Genomic DNA, 17,503 nt, shown 5'->3' with positions numbered 1-17,503 from the left:
GTAGATTACTAGTCAGCAAAGCTACCTAACTGTCCCTCAAACCCCTGCACAGCTCTCTCCCTATGTGCTAATACAGAGCAGTAGAAAGTAGATCACTAGTCAGACTCAGCAAAGCTACCTAAACTCTCCCTCAAACCCCTGCACAGCTCTCTCCCTATGCTAACTCATCAAGCACACACAGGCAGAATGTAAAATGGCTGCTCGGCTTCGGTTTATATATGGAAGGGAGTGGTCCGGGGGTGGTCCAGGAGGGAGAGCTGCCTGATTGGCTGCCATGTATCTGCTGGCTCTGGGGTGAGAGGTCAAAATTTGGCTCCAGCTAAGGCGAACCCAAAGTTGCGAACTTCGCTAAAAGTTCGCGAACTTGCGAACACCCGATTTTTGTGCGAATTAGTTCTCCGGCGAACAGTTCGCTACATCTCTACTTATCACTTCATTACTTTGATTGGTTTAATTACTTTTATTGATATTTATTGCATTCTGCATGTTCTTTAATACCTGTGTTTGCTGGTGAAAAACATATCTGCAATATTTTTTCTTTAGAACCATCTTTAGACCATGTTGATTTGTAATCCTATGCATATTGTGTATCAAAGCACTGAGAACATATTTAACATGTTTAAACCTTTTATGTAAGGACATCTACTATATAAGGTGCTGTGAAATGCATGTTTGAGGCATTTTTTACCCATGTTCAATGCTTCAGATTTAGTGATAAGATAATGTTTTCGGCAAGCATGGATTCGCTGAAAAATTCAGCATTTCGCCACTGGCGAAAATGCCATAAAAATTCTGAATGAGGAAAAAGTCATGGTCACTTTAAAAAAGTTGTGGTTACGCCAAAAAAGTCACCACAAAATTAATAATCCACACAGTGAACATATTTGCCCTGGCAATTATGAATTATTCATTTTATAAATGACCCCCAGCATGTGATGGTGTCAGAATATGCCAAGGAACAATGATGAGTGAATCCTGTCCTGTTTTGCTTTGCCAAAAAATTTGTGAATCTTTCAAAAGCTTTGCAAAATGGCAAAAAAAATTCACAAAATGGCGAAAATGTTGTGCGTCAAAAAAACAATTTCATGCACGTGATTTTTTTGATGTGCGTGACAATTTTTTGATTTGACAATTTCGCCCACCAGAGTAGTCTGCTGAAACATACTTTGTTTGCAAATCAGTGAAAACTTTGCCAGAACCAGTCTCCACTGATGCCTTTTTTGGGCCTCTGGAACTTTGTACAGCAGAACTAAGAGACAACCTACTCTCTACAGAGATCAGAACCAATAGTGTGGTTCAAACAAACTTGAAGCCAAACCCAAAATCAAAGTATAGAAAAGGGTCTGGGCAAGGGGTTAGTTAAATGGGCAAGTTTAAAACCAGGGAAATCCCATGGATAAATGTTAAGGCAGGAACTGAAGTATCAGTAGCCATCTTAAGCAAGGGTCCCATGCACAAAAGGCAACCAGTAACTGGTGAGTTGAATGCTAAAAATGTAATCCGGTTTTCTTGTGGACCTTACAGATTTATATAGAGTTCACTCCATATCGCATACTTAATTAATTCTATTACAGGTATGGGATCCCTTGTCCAGAAACCCGATATCCAGAAAGCTCCGAATTACGGAAAGCCTGTCTACAATAGAACCCATTTTAATCAAATAATTCAGATTTTTAAAATTGATTTCCTTTTTCTCTGTAAAAATAAAACAGTGCTTTGTATTTGATCCCAACTAAGATATAATGAATTCTTACTGGATGTAAAATAATCTTATTGGGTTTAATTAATGTTTTATTGATTTCTTAGAAGATACAAATTACGGAAAGACCCCTTATCCGGAATACCCTTGGTCCTGAGCATTCTGGATAACAGGTCCTATACCTGTATTAGATATCAAACTGTTCAAAAGAGCCCTGGTATTAATTTTTATGATGGTTTATCTTTGCATATAACAATATGTAGAAGAGAAATAGCTATAAAATAAGTTTTGAAGTGATTTTTAGAATATTGATAAAAAAAAACTGTATTTAGCTTTGTTTTGTATCTTTAGTTTAGTGTAAAATGACATCTTTACTGTTTGGATTAGTGTGTTGGCCGCAGTAGGTTAAAACATATGTGGTCTGTTCAGTATTTTTATAAATGACTCCAAGCTGGCAATGGATTCCTGTGAAACCAGTACTTGAAATCAATAGTCTCCCACAGAATTATTTTTGTTTTTATTGTATCAAAGCCACTGTATAACATGCAGTGTGGCACATTAGGATTTAATGAAAATAGCTATGTATGTAATGGTAAAAATGATGAGATGGCATGTCAGTTTGCTTTCAGAAAACATGATATTTTATTGTATTATACTTTCAAGAAAATTGTTGTTAGAGAAACGCTGACATTTTGAAATGTTTTATTCTAGGTGCAAATGATCAAATAAGCACAATTTAGAAAATTACAGTTTCAAAATTTCACCGCCTTCTTTGGAGTGAGATATATTTTTTAGAATGAAGAAAGAGTTTGTTTTTAATAATACTTTAGTGTCCAAATGGATTTTAACTATGTAGAAAATAAATATGTCAGTCAATAGTTTCTCATAATATTTCATATTATTGTTGTATGGATGTAGAAAATAGCAGTACACAGTACATCCCTACTAATTTTTATCTTAATGTTCCTGGTCTATTTAATAACTGCACCAAATAAGTTACCAAATAAGTTGCCCTCTGGATTAGCATTTGGGTAAAGTGATTAAAAAACCCTTTCCCTGAAAAGCGAAATCAAACCAGTCATAATGTAGGCCACTAGGGGGCTGATTTATTGACTTTTTTTTGCTTTTCGTTGCCAATAATTTTTTATTCAAAAGATATTATTAAAAGAATAATATATATATATATATATATATATATATATATATATATATATATATATATATATACAGGTATGGGATCCCTTATCCGGAAACCCGTTATTCAGAAAGTTTCGAATTACGGAAAGACCCTCTCCCATAGACTCCATTGCTAAATACATAGTAACATAGTAAGTTAGGTTGAAAAAAGACTTACGTCCATCACGTTCAACTATAATGCCTATATATAACCTGCCTAACTGCTAGTTGATCCAGAGGAAGGCAAAAAACCCCATCTGAAGCCTCTCTAATTTGCCTCAGAGGGGAAAAAATTCCTTCCTGACTCCAAGATGGCAATCGGACCAGTCCCTGGATCAACTTGTACTAAGAGCTATCTCCCATAACCCTGTATTCCCTCATTGCTAAATAGCCACCAAACCCCTTCTTAAAGCTATATAATGTATCAGCCAATACGACTGATTTGGGGAGGAATTCTACAACTTCACAGCAAAAATAATCCATTATAAGCCAATAATTCTAAAATAATTCTATAAATGATTTCCTTTTTCTCTGTAGTAATAAAAAAGTACCGAAGATATAATTAATCCTTACTGGGGGCAAAACAAGCCTTTCAGGTTTATTCAATATTTAAATTATTTTTAGCAGACTTACATTATGGAGATCCAAATTACTGAAAGATCCCTTATCCGGAAAACCCCTGGTCCCGAGCATTCTGTATAACAGGTCCCTTACCTGTATATATAATATATATATTTTTATATATATAATATATATATATATTAAGCAGAAAACAAAGGCAGAAACTTTTGGGGACAAATTCCTTACTCAGCTGCAAAGTCATAATTAGTGACCAACCTATCCTCTTTATGTGCAGAGCATCATGTGATCAACTAACCCTTGAGTGTCCATGATGAATTTGCATTCTTCCTTTTATTTGTGGAATATATTGAGGAGCACTTGTGCACAGATTCTGATTTTGTTGATTTATCAACAGCAGCCATTAAACTCCAGTAAAAGCAACAGACAGTAATGTAACCAGCCAGGCCTGGGCTTGGGTGCAGGATATGTATGCAGGGGCCCCTCTAGCTCATTCTGTATGTGTGTGTCATCCTGTGCGCACCAGAAAAATCACTGGGAGCTGGGGGTACGGGCCCAGGTGCAATCACACCCCCTGCTCCCTCAGTAGTCACACCACTGGCAACAGAGGTTGCAATGCTCAGAGAGTCACACAGAGATGTGATTTGTTAAATTACTCATAGCCAAAAGATAATTCAGACTGTAAAATCTGTTTTGGTGTTCTCCTTTAAAGTATTATTTTTTTTAATCTTGGTACATAATAAATGTTATAGAATTTACCAGTGCCTTCCAATAAATAAGCATTTAGAATGTAATTACAATCTATTTAGAGGCAGGGAAATTTATTAAATAAGGAAGGTTTTAGAAAATTAATTTTAAAGATTATTGCAGGCTTAGCAGTAATCTCTGAGAAAACCTTAAATTATATTCTGCTTTACTCTGCGTTATGAACAATTATAATAGATAGGATACATCAGAGCTGACAAGTTGATTTTCATCCTTTGGAAATACAAAGTGTCATCTCTAAAGTTGTACTTTATTGCCCAGCAAACATTCATCATACCTTAGGTAAATGAATCCATGATTTTCTTACAGTAATATAAAAAATGCCTATTTTTTTTAGATATTCATATTTAATGCCAATGTATTACCCTGGTTTTAAAAATAGAGACTAATTTGGTTCAGTGATTGCTAGAATCAGATGGTATGGCTACCGGTATGTGATCTATAATGCAGAATGATTAATTTGCTTTAAAAGGATGTAGTGTCTAGCAGTGCACATAATCTGCCAGAAAGATATCCACATGTGCCCTTTCCACATGCATTACTTAGATTCTGTAAAAAAAATTGTTACATACAGCAGCTTCTTTGGAATACACCTTGCTTTAACTATGAAGAGTGTTGTCTCTTTTATCTGTTTTGACTGGTTTCTGCAGGTAAGGTTCTACTCACAGCCTTTGTGTTTCTGCTAATCTCATAAGGATCCAAACAGACCTTTCCACGGTAGCTTAGCCAATGGAGATACTTTGGCCACCGCTAACAATGACAGAACTCAAAGTTTCTTTTCTTCAATGCTGCCACTTTTCACATAAAATCATTCTTTGCTCTAAACAGTTTGTGCCTGTATGTTACCCAACCACTCAGATTGTAAGCTCTACGGGGCAGGGACCTCCTTGCTACTGTGTCTCATACCACATGGCACTTATATATATACATATATGTATTTATTGTATTTATTTATTATATCACTTGTCCTCCCTATGTGTAATTTTGTATTCTGTAAGACTGTACAGCGCTGCGTACCCTTGTGGCGCTTTATAAATAAAGTTATACATACATACATACATACAGCCCTCGGATGCCTAATGTCATGCATGACATACATTAGGTACAGTAGCTAATAAAGATTTTAAATACTTTGACTTGCAGAAATCTATATCCTAGTAAGTATGCTCTTATTTGTGACTTTCATTTACTCAGCTGCCTATTAAAGGAAAACTATTCCCCCAGAATAGATATAAAACCAATATGTAGTTTATATATATATCAGTAAATATTGTCTTTTTACATTGTTTCCCTTGAGCCACCATTTTGTGATGGTCTAAGTGCTCCCTCAGGAAATAATTGAGCTCTGACTGTAAAAGGAAGAAGTGTGAGATTAAAAGACAACATTGTACATGAATTGGCTCATGTGACCTAACATGTATGTGTAGTCTTGGTTTGTTTGTGTGCACTGTGAATCGTGTGATCCCAAGGGGCTGGCCTTAGTACTTAAAATGGTGATTTTCGGACTACCCAATATCACATACTAGTTAAAATGAAAACCATTTTAAAATGGTTTAAATTAAGCAGGGATTTATGTATGAGCTGTATGTGATATATTTTTATAGAGACCCACATTGTTCAGGGGATATAGTTTCCTTTAAATGAGTTGAGAATCTGACTTTAATTAACATAAAATGAATGATGCCTCAATCCTTCTATTTAATGCATACTCCAAAATAATAATGAAGACAACATGTAATCTAAATGTTTATAGAAGGTACTGAAAGCAAAATATTAAAAACCTGACACGTGAAAAACAATGAGCCCAATTCACATGTTTCTGACAAACTGGGCTTTGCAAAACTTGACAAAACTTTTTCTGTGTTCCTGCCAATAGCTTTTTTTTTTCCAGTCACATTATGGGCTCTCACGATTGTCCAATATATTGTTCTTTCTATACTAGCAATCTGTGTTATTGTTAATTTTAGATAGGCCAGCACTCCTATTCACCTAATGTGACTAAATTTCAACTGGATGGTGTAAAGAATCATAGTTGTAACTCTATATAGTCTCCACAGTCTCAGTAGTGCTCCCCACAACCAAGCTTTTTAGGGACACCTTTTTCCATGCTTTTTCAAGGAAGTCCATTATCCAATGAAGCTTCTTGAGATCTTTAGAGGGTATAAAGCACCACCCTGCACCTTGAGCATTGTATCTGGGCCCCAACGCAACTTGTTGTAAACTCTGTTTACAAAAAGATATTTATAAAACAGAGATTGTCCATAAGGTGAATACGATTATTCATGGCCTAAAAACACAGTACATCAGGAATGACCGGAGGGAGTGTGGGTATATGACATAAGCATTTAAATATATCAAGGAAATTCAAATAGTTCAAAAGAAAACAATTATTGAAGCCAGAAACAAAATAAGGTTATATAAAGGAAAGGCTGGTAAATACATGAACTAGCATTAACCCTTTAAGTGCCAAGGGACGTAGATTCTACGTCCTAGGTACCAAGGGACCAAAGTGCCATGGGATGTAGAATCTACGTCCAATGGCACTGTCGGGTTTACAAGCGCTGCGCTCGCTTTTAAAGCAGCGCAGCGCTTGTAAACCCCTCAGATCCCCCTAGGCAACGAGCAAAGCTAAGCATACTCACCGATCCGGGTCCCCCAGCCGCACCGATCGTCGCTCCAGCCAATGACAGCAGTGGACACGCATTGATGACGTGTCCACTGCTGTCCCTTTAAAAGTCGCCGCCTACTGTCGGCTCCCTCACTCCTGCTGCGCACATTGGACCGGATGGAGCTTCCCTGCTGCCTTCCTGCTGGATTTATCGCCCCTGATCGCCTCTGATCGCCTGCCTGCCTTGGGTAAGCTGAACTACAACTCTCTACCACTGTTTATTTTGCTTATTTCTATCTCAATTGTCTAAAAATTTTTTTTTTTTTTTTTTTTCAATTTTTTCTTCTATCTTTGTCATTATTACACTTTTGTACACATACACACTTATTTACAACTTTCCCAAGCACACACAGACACTTACACACACACTTACACTTACACTTTTTTTTTTTTTTTTTTCTTTCTTTCTTTTCTTTTCTTTCTTTCTTTGCTTTCTTTGGCAGTTTTTTTTTTTACTAAAACTTTATTTCTGATCTTGCTCTATAATTATCTGATTTATTTGGTTGCATTTTAGTGTTTTTTTGGCATTTTCATAATTGATTTCTGTTTTTGAATTATTCTATTGCACTGTAACTTTTTTATTGCTATTGGGTGCTGAATTTGCAGTGACGTTGGTGGATCCAGGGCTCTGACCACCGATTTCATTGCAATTATTGTTCTTCTGTTGGTTTAGGTGGTTTTATTGGATTTTACTGATTTTATGGTGTTTTATCTTTGCATTGTTCTTTGTGTGTTTAGTGCCCCCAAAAAGGTTGCTTTTGCAGTGACATTGGTGGATCCAGGGCTCTTACCGATTTCATTGCAACTATTGTTCTTTGATTGCTTTTAGTGGTTTTATTCCATTTTAACTTCATTTGATTTCAGTTGTTCTAGAAAGGTCCAGAGGTGCTAAGATTGTTCTGGTAGTTTCTATTGCCAAGGGTTAGGCTGATGCCACACATGGCGTAGGGCTGATTTTTTCAGCAAGTGGAAAAACGCTTGCCGAAAATTCAGCCCTACGCTTGCTACTTGTGCCTGCACCCGAATGAATGGGATACGCTCGGGTGCAGGCACATGTAGCCGATATACGCATGAAAACGCGAGACTTTGCATTCTCACGCGTTTTCATGCGTATATCGGCTACATGTGCCTGCACCCGAGCGTATTCCATTCATTCGGGTGCAGGCAAAAAAAAAGGGGTGCATAGATTGCAGCCCCAATATTATGCATTTTCAGGTTTGGTGGCCATGTACTTATGCGCAACCAGACATAGGTATCGTTTTATTCAGGGGAACTTGCAGATTGATGGTTAGTAAGTTTTTGGTAGTTGCCATGGAGATTTTGGGGAGAAATCTAGGTTTTTTTATCTGGTTTTTCCTTGATTTCTGACCAAAATCTAGGGTTGTATCTGGTTTTTCCTTGATTTCTGACCAAAGCGCTGACTTCTGCAAGGGACTGCGGCCACAATTTTCCATGTAGAAAGAGAAGAATGGTGTCTCTGAATAGCTGAAGGTGTGCACTTTTCGTAAATATATAGATTGTGGGGGTTATCTCACAGGTAGGGGTGGTTAACACTGAAAAACTGCAGGTAGTGCACATAGAGCGCAGCCCCCAAAATTTCAACTGAAATTGCCCTTATGCATTGCCCCTGTTTTGGGGCATTTGGTGGCCACGTCTTTACGTGCACCCATACATATGGGGTATCGTTTTATTCAGGGGAACTTGCAAATTGAGGTTTAGTAAGTTTTTGGTAGTTGCCATGGAGATTTTGGGGAGAAATCTAGGTTTTTTTATCTGGTTTTTCCTTGATTTCTGACCAAAGCGCTGACTTCTGCAAGGGACTGCGGCCACAATTTTTCATGTAGAAAGAGGAGAGTGGCGTCTCTGAATAGCTGAAGGTGTGCACTTTTCAGAAATACATAGTTTGCGGGGGTTATTTCACAGGTATGGGGGTGTTTAGACTAAATAACTGCAGGTAGAGCACATAGAGCACAGCCCCCCCTTATGCATTGCCCCTGTTTGGGGGCATTTGGTGGCCACGTCTTTATGTGTACCCATACATATGGGGTATCGTTTTATTCAGGGGAACTTGCAGATTGAGGTTTAGTAAGTTTTTGGTAGTTGCCATGGAGATTTTGGGGAGAAATCTAGGTTTGTATCTGGTTTTTCCTTGATTTCTGACCAAAGCGCTGACTTCTGCAAGGCACTGCGGCCACAATTTTCCATGTAGAAAGAGGAGAGTGGCGTCTCTGAATAGCTGAAGGTGTGCACTTTTCAGAAATATATAGTTTGCGGGGGTTATTTCACAGGTATGGGGGTGTTTAGACTAAATAACTGCAGGTAGAGCACATAGAGCACAGCCCCCCCTTATGCATTGCCCCTGTTTGGGGGCATTTGGTGGCCACGTCTTTATGTGTACCCATACATATGGGGTATCGTTTTATTCAGGGGAACTTGCAGATTGAGGTTTAGTAAGTTTTTGGTAGTTGCCATGGAGATTTTGGGGAGAAATCTAGGTTTTTATCTGGTTTTTCCTTGATTTCTGACCAAAATCTAGGGTTGTATCTGGTTTTTCCTTGATTTCTGACCAAAGCGCTGACTTCTGCAAGGCACTGCGGCCACAATTTTTCATGTAGAAAGAGGAGAGTGGCGTCTCTGAATAGCTGAAGGTGTGCACTTTTCAGAAATATATAGTTTGCGGGGGTTATTTCACAGGTATGGGGGTGTTTAGACTAAATAACTGCAGGTAGAGCACATAGAGCACAGCCCCCCCTTATGCATTGCCCCTGTTTGGGGGCATTTGGTGGCCACGTCTTTATGTGTACCCATACATATGGGGTATCGTTTTATTCAGGGGAACTTGCAGATTGAGGTTTAGTAAGTTTTTGGTAGTTGCCATGGAGATTTTGGGGAGAAATCTAGGTTTGTATCTGGTTTTTCCTTGATTTCTGACCAAAGCGCTGACTTCTGCAAGGCACTGCGGCCACAATTTTCCATGTAGAAAGAGGAGAGTGGCGTCTCTGAATAGCTGAAGGTGTGCACTTTTCAGAAATATATAGTTTGTGGGGGTTATTTCACAGGTATGGGGGTGTTTAGACTAAATAACTGCAGGTAGAGCACATAGAGCACAGCCCCCCCTTATGCATTGCCCCTGTTTGGGGGCATTTGGTGGCCACGTCTTTATGTGTACCCATACATATGGGGTATCGTTTTATTCAGGGGAACTTGCAGATTGAGGTTTAGTAAGTTTTTGGTAGTTGCCATGGAGATTTTGGGGAGAAATCTAGGTTTTTATCTGGTTTTTCCTTGATTTCTGACCAAAGCGCTGACTTCTGCAAGGGACTGCGGCCACAATTGTCCATGTAGAAAGAGAAGAGTGGTGTCTCTGAATAGCTGAAGGTGTGCACTTTTCGGAAATATATAGATTGTGGGGGTTATCTCACAGGTAGGGGGGGTTATCAATGAAAAACTGCAGGTAGTGCACATAGAGCGCAGCCCCCAAAATTTCAACTGAAATTGCCCTTATGCATTGCCCCTGTTTTGGGGCATTTGGTGGCCACGTCTTTATGTGCACCCATACATATGGGGTATCGTTTTATTCAGGGGAACTTGCAGATTGATGGTTAGTAAGTTTTTGGTAGTTGCCATGGAGATTTTGGGGAGAAATCTAGGTTTGTATCTAGTTTTTCCTTGATTTCTGACCAAAGCGCTAACTTCTGCAAGGGACTGCGGCCACAATTTTCCATGTAGAAAGAGAAGAGTGGTGTCTCTGAATAGCTGAAGGTGTGCACTTTTCGTAAATATATAGATTGTGGGGGTTATCTCACAGGTAGGGGGGGTTAACACTGAAAAACTGCAGGTAGTGCACATAGAGCGCAGCCCCCAAAATTTCAACTGAAATTGCCCTTATGCATTGCCCCTGTTTTGGGGCATTTGGTGGCCACGTCTTTATGTGCACCCATACATATGGGGTATCATTTTATTCAGGGGAACTTGCAGATTGATGGTTAGTAAGTTTTTGGTAGTTGCCATGGAGATTTTGGGGAGAAATCCTAGGTTTTTATCTGGTTTTTCCTTGATTTCTGACCAAAATCTAGGGTTGTATCTGGTTTTTCCTTGATTTCTGACCAAAGCGCTGACTTCTGCAAGGGACTGCGGCCACAATTTTCCATGTAGAAAGAGAAGAATGGTGTCTCTGAATAGCTGAAGGTGTGCACTTTTCGTAAATATATAGATTGTGGGGGTTATCTCACAGGTAGGGGGGGTTATCACTGAAAAACTGCAGGTAGTGCACATAGAGCGCAGCCTCCAAAATTTCAACTGAAATTGCCCTTATGCATTGCCCCTGATTTGGGGCATTTGGTGGCCACGTCTTTATGTGTACCCATACATATGGGGTATCGTTTTATTCAGGGGAACTTGCAGATTGATGGTTAGTAAGTTTTTGGTAGTTGCCATGGAGATTTTGGGGAGAAATCTAGGTTTGTATCTAGTTTTTCCTTGATTTCTGACCAAAGCGCTAACTTCTGCAAGGGACTGCGGCCACAATTTTCCATGTAGAAAGAGAAGAGTGGTGTCTCTGAATAGCTGAAGGTGTGCACTTTTCGGAAATATATAGATTGTGGGGGTGAAGGTCTGTAGTTTCTAAAGATACCAAACATGAGGGGATATTTTAGATTTACATATAAGTTATGCTGCATTAACTGTTACAAGCGCTTTTCCGCTTTGTTCTGGTGTGATATTGTACTAAGTATTGCTTTAGTTTGGGGGTTACTTCTGGACAGGAACTGTGGGGTACCACCACATATTTGGTATCGTTGGAATTGGGAGTATCAGGGCTTTTACAAACAATAAAAAAAAGTGAGTAAAATTAACTTTTCTATGGAAAAAAACCTCAAAATATACAGAAATTTTTCATAATTTTATTTTTTTTTTACATATTTCACCCAAAATACACATCATATCTCCAGAAAAGTTATAAAATTTGGTATGTATGTCGAAGCCCAATTAGTGACGAAAAAACGATATATAATTTCCCTAGTTTCGTGGAGGTTTTCCTACCAAAAAACATTGTTAAAGTGAATGAGTACAAAATGCTTAAAAAACGTCTGGCACTGGGGGGAACCGAAATGACGAATTCGGCTGGCACTTAAAGGGTTAAACTAGTTGTGGTGAGGGACTAACTTAGTAAAAAAAAATAAGATAAACTAGTTTTAAAGACTTAAATCTTGAATCAGGATTTTTTTTTTAAACTGACAATTTTTATTGGTTTTATAATTAATTTCACATTTGGCAGACTGCTTAGCACAGTTTTCTGCTACAGCAAAACAACTGGTAAATGAAATTATAAATAGAAAAATAGAAATAAAAGAAGGAGTAAGGGACAATAACAAATAGAAACAAAAAACATAATTGTAATGGCTGGGACCTAGGTTTTGGTAGAATGGGAGTCTGAATCAGGAATTCAGTGAAGATACTAGATCAAACAACTGTGAAGTGAAGGCTAGCAAAAACACGTAGATTTTTTGTAGCTCAATAAAGTGGATTTTTAGTTTTTCTGTAATCTTGATTACCCTACCTTAAGCCTAGCAAGTTTCTGCATTTCACCATCGGCGAATTGTTTCACGAAACTTCAGCAAAAATTTGCTGCAGAAATATTCGTTGCACGTCAAAAAAGTTGTGGTTGCGTCAAATTGGTAGTGGTTGTGGCAAAATGGGCACGGTCACATCAATTTGGACGTAGCCACATCAAAACGGGCATGGCCGTGTCAAAATGGGCGCTGTTGCAACAAAATAGGCACGGTCGCATAAAAAGAAAGACGCAGACAGCAAAAAAAAACCCACAACAAATGCATTTTGCAGATTTTTCGCCATTTCGCTAATTTTATTGTTGTTTCGTGAATTTTATGGCAAAGCAAAGCCGACAGATTAGCTTTCACTAATTGTTCTCGATCCATCTCTGCTACCAGGAGAACTGCTTAGTTGGGTGGGTGGAAACTAGAATAATATAGCTCTCTGTTTTTGCACAACTTCTCTTACAACACAAAAAAAACCTCTTTTTAGGTTCCAACATGGGACACTAGCCTATTCTCCAAAAACAATAATGTTTTGGCGTTTTCTTCACTGTAAAAAGGATGGATTCAATACTAATCAGATCCCAAAACTAAAAGTGGCACCCACAGACTTTCCAACTTTTCAGTACAATTCATTTGAGTCATGCCTGATTGTGATAAAAGGTTGTGATAAAAGATAATAGGGCAACATTCAGTCAGCAAAAAGAGTAACTGTTTTACACTCTAAGACCTTTCATGTTTCTCTTTATAAAAATGTACCTTATGGCCAGTGCCAGTTTAAACAATATACAATCCATGTCAATTACATAAAATGAGCTTACTTAAGATATGTGTTGGATCACAAAATAAAACTGCATGGTTTCTGTATGATCAAAATAAAGGAAGCATACACATTTTTTGTTTTTGCCTTGAATAAGATGCTTTTATGATGAAAAACCCTAGCATGAACAAAGATTACCCCTCATTAAAACAAATAGCCTCTTTCATTGTTGTCAATAGATCAGCAACTCTGCAATGTTTCAAAGATATCTCGTGACTGACCTTTTCTATTTAAAAGACATCTTTCACCTTTAATAGGTACACATTTAAACATTAATTGCCACTCCATGGGACCAAAATGAATAATGCATCTCTGCCCCAAGGCTTATCCCTGCTAATGAGAAATAATGTTTCCAAATAACCCTTTCAGTATTTACTGGGCTTACTGGAGTCAATGCTATCACGTGAAAAGGTACAAGATACAAAAATTTTTTATATCATACTATACAAAACAGCAAGCTGAAAACTCACTATATAGTAATTTTTGCTGAGCATCTACATTTGTTAAATAAAGAGCTAAATATTTCCACTAAGCAGGAAAGTAAAGAAATAGATTGGATGCAACTACCTAGTTGAGCAGACAAAAACACAAAATGGGGGTGCCCTATACACAAATCAATTAGCAATGATAACTAAAATCAATCAGGCATGTGATAATATTTAAGTTATAGTTCCATATACTTATTCACATGACTTGTATGCAGCTAACTGTTCAAAGGATATGGAGTTAATTAATTATTGTGAATAAATGAAATAATGCTAATCAAAAATGAATCACAGTCATATAATTCCAAATACACATAAGTGCATGGGGCAGCTCTCAAGATGCATGAAGGTAATCATTTGTCTCTATTAAAGCAAATACACAAAATCACGAATTATGCCCTGTTAATAAGCATGCCAAAGTACAGATCGCAATTATTAAAATTTAAGCATTTTATGTACAGGTCCCCCATAACAGATTATTGTGTCCAGCAAATATTAATGGTCCTAGTCATTTCTCTGGATTGTACACAATAGGTTTATTTAGGGTTAATGTGCTGCTTCGTTTAAATAAAACAAAGCATGCTATATCTCCTAATTACCTCTCCAACCTGTTGGATTAACCTGCAGCTGCTGATCCCAGTCAGAAAACAAGATCTAGATATGGACAGATAGAGAGCAGTATTGGTGCCACACGGTGTATATATGTGTGTGTATTTATATAGCACCACAAGTGTACCCAAGGAATAAATATATCATGGGTGCAGGCAAATATAAAATGAAAATGAGTATAATAAAATACATAAGAGCTAGCTATTTAAATGTATAGCTGGAGATCCATGTCCAAAAGAGCTACCATCTTCATAATATGTACTATACCGTTACCCAGTAAATTTCATTGTCAGCCGTGGTTTTGCTCTGCGCAAAACTATTGACATTTTTTTGTCTCACAAAATGTCAAGCCATGTTAGCTATAATATGATGCTATGCAAATCAGTGTTATTTTTGCCCTCATAATATTGGCATTTTGCACAGTAACAAATATATTTGCTAATTTTAATTTAGCCTCTTGAAAATGTATAACTTTAGTTTAATTATGCTATGTAGAAGGTCACATATAAAGGCATTTGATTCTTAAATAAATAACAATTTTAATTTGCCTAAGAGCTGTGTGCTTTCATTAATATCTGAAAGGTTTTTGTACGGGTACACAATGCATTTTTGCATTGGTAATCAGAAATTAATTAACTAAGATCTATCGTGTTCTTTTCCCCATGATGCTGGCATACATCACCTGTTCTTATAGGAGTCTCAAGATTGTTCCCTATGAATAATTATCAGAATTGTGGATTGAAAGAAAAAGACTCATTCATTTGCAAATCTTGACAAACACTATTACACTATGATAGAACACATATTAATCTTTTCATTGCACCATCAGATGAAAATAAATGTTTATTGCTTGAAATAAAGTATGCATTTTGTTGGATTGTAAGCCCTATGCAGTAAATGTCATCTTCTTTTTGTAACACTTGCCATTTATAATTACAAATATTATATTTTTAATATATTGCTTTGTTTGCCTGTATTACCTGTATTGCTAGGAATGTATATTATTGCTTTTACAAGTATTTCTTTTAATTTGAGCTATTGTTTGTAAAAAAAACAAATACAACCTCCATATATTACTCGTTCATAGATTAACAAATCCTAATATCCAATGTTTATTACTAGGAAAGGCATTATATTGATCAGTTCTACCAGTGATTTATTAAATAATGTTAACCTGAAATAAAAACACTTGTACATTTGTGAGTTCATGATAAATGATATGCATCTTAAATTAGCTGTACATTTCAGCTGATACATTGTTCAGTGTATGTGTCCACCACAAAGAATTGATGGTCATGTGAACTCTATAATATTGTTTAAACTTCCAGTAGACTTCAAGTTCAGCAACACCAGCCAATTACACTGCTACAATCTATCACAACTAGTTTATAATTTGATTTCTAAAATTAACTCCCTGTCCTCACCAGTTTGAAACATGACATTAAAGTTACAGTTAGGTCTATATCTCTTAGAAAGTAAAAAACCTTACTGCTGTAAAAAGTGTTATTATATCTTCAGGAAAAAAGAGTATTTAAAACAATCTCAACTATGGAGCTATTTCAGTGAAACTGAAGAGGAAATATATACAGCAAGAGACCATTTGGGCCTTGTCTAAATGGGAAGTTAGGCTGGCCTTACACACCAAGAACACAAAAAATTAGTTTGAGTTAATATATTTATGAAAAATATTTCTGAAACATCAGACTAGCTTATGTTATATTTAGTATAACTCTATGACACATTCAGACTTCAGCATTTTTCCACTAAAAAATAATACAGATATAGTTTTGTGCAAATGCAGTAACCCATAGCAATTTAGCGAGGCTTTCATTTTCATTAACCTAACTTCATCAGACTATTTACTGTATAGGAATTTGTTGATCACTTGATATAGGTAAATGCAGTGATATGTGGGGGTGGCACCTGTGTTACTGAATAACCTTGATATACTTCTACTGGCTAATATTACAGTTACACAATGCCAAAGACTTGTCAAAAACCATAAACCTAATTTAAGTATATTGTGCAGTTTTTAATTGCGTGTCAGCATAGTATTTCCAAAACTTTCAGACCTATTGTGTCCACTAAAAAAACTGTATTGTCATGAATTAAACACAAGTTGTGGTCAACATTATTAGAGTTTGGATGGCATTAGCATGTAATTTGCTTGCTGCAAGTTATGGCTATTAACACTGCAGTTAGAACCCTGGCATTACTCCCATGCCAATGAATGCAATTACGCAGGATCAAAGCAAACTGGGCAGGTACAATAGCACTTAGCAAGCACACAGAGTGTTTTGGTAGTACTGTATCAATCCACAAACAACTTTGTGTCCTTTTTATTATGCGGCACTTATGGTTGCATTCGAGAATGAGCCTTCATACATGTACTTTGTCAGAATCCTCCAACCATAATAAGTACACACGTTTTATTCAAACAAAACCCATTGTTGGATATTTTTCTGATGATTAAAAAACATAACTTTGCCCTCACATGATAATAAATATGGCATATACAACAAAATGGGCAATAGTTCTGCAATTTTGCTGCATGTGTAGTCGCCAGATTACCCTGATGAATTCAGACTAAAACAATACAATTTCAGACTTGGAAATGTTATTCTATATTTCCAAATCAAATCTCAGTGACCTTGCCCATGAACCACTTATTTTTACATCCAAAACTTTGATTATTAACCCAGCCCTCCTTGTTATTAATGGCACCCTGGTGAAGATATGGTAGTTTTTTTACTTGCCTTGATTAATAATGAATAAAGGTGATGCAGTGCATGAAACAGCCTAAATAATTTACAAGGTAATATCAAGTAAAGACTAACCCATGTGGTCTGCAGAAAATGTTTTGCTCGGAAAATTGATTTACTGTGGTTGCTAAGTTGGAAGTCTATGAAAAAGCTAAACCATACAGTACAAAAGGGTTTTTAATATTTCTACAGTACAACTGTAACCTTAAATGTAGCTATTCATATTTGCAACTCTATAGTGAGTATGTGAGTATGTTATCTAAAAGTACTTTTTCATTATTCACTGGGCAAGCAGTACATATTTTTAACTTATCAAGTGAAAATATTAACATGAACTTTACTCTACTGTACTGCTTTTGTTTTCGAACTAACTTGCTCATCGATTAGT

The sequence above is a fragment of the Xenopus tropicalis genome, chromosome 7 (genome assembly GCF_000004195.4).
Source record: "Xenopus tropicalis strain Nigerian chromosome 7, UCB_Xtro_10.0, whole genome shotgun sequence".
Taxonomy (NCBI): Eukaryota; Metazoa; Chordata; class Amphibia; order Anura; family Pipidae; genus Xenopus; species Xenopus tropicalis.
Note: the sequence above shows the minus strand (reverse complement) of the source record.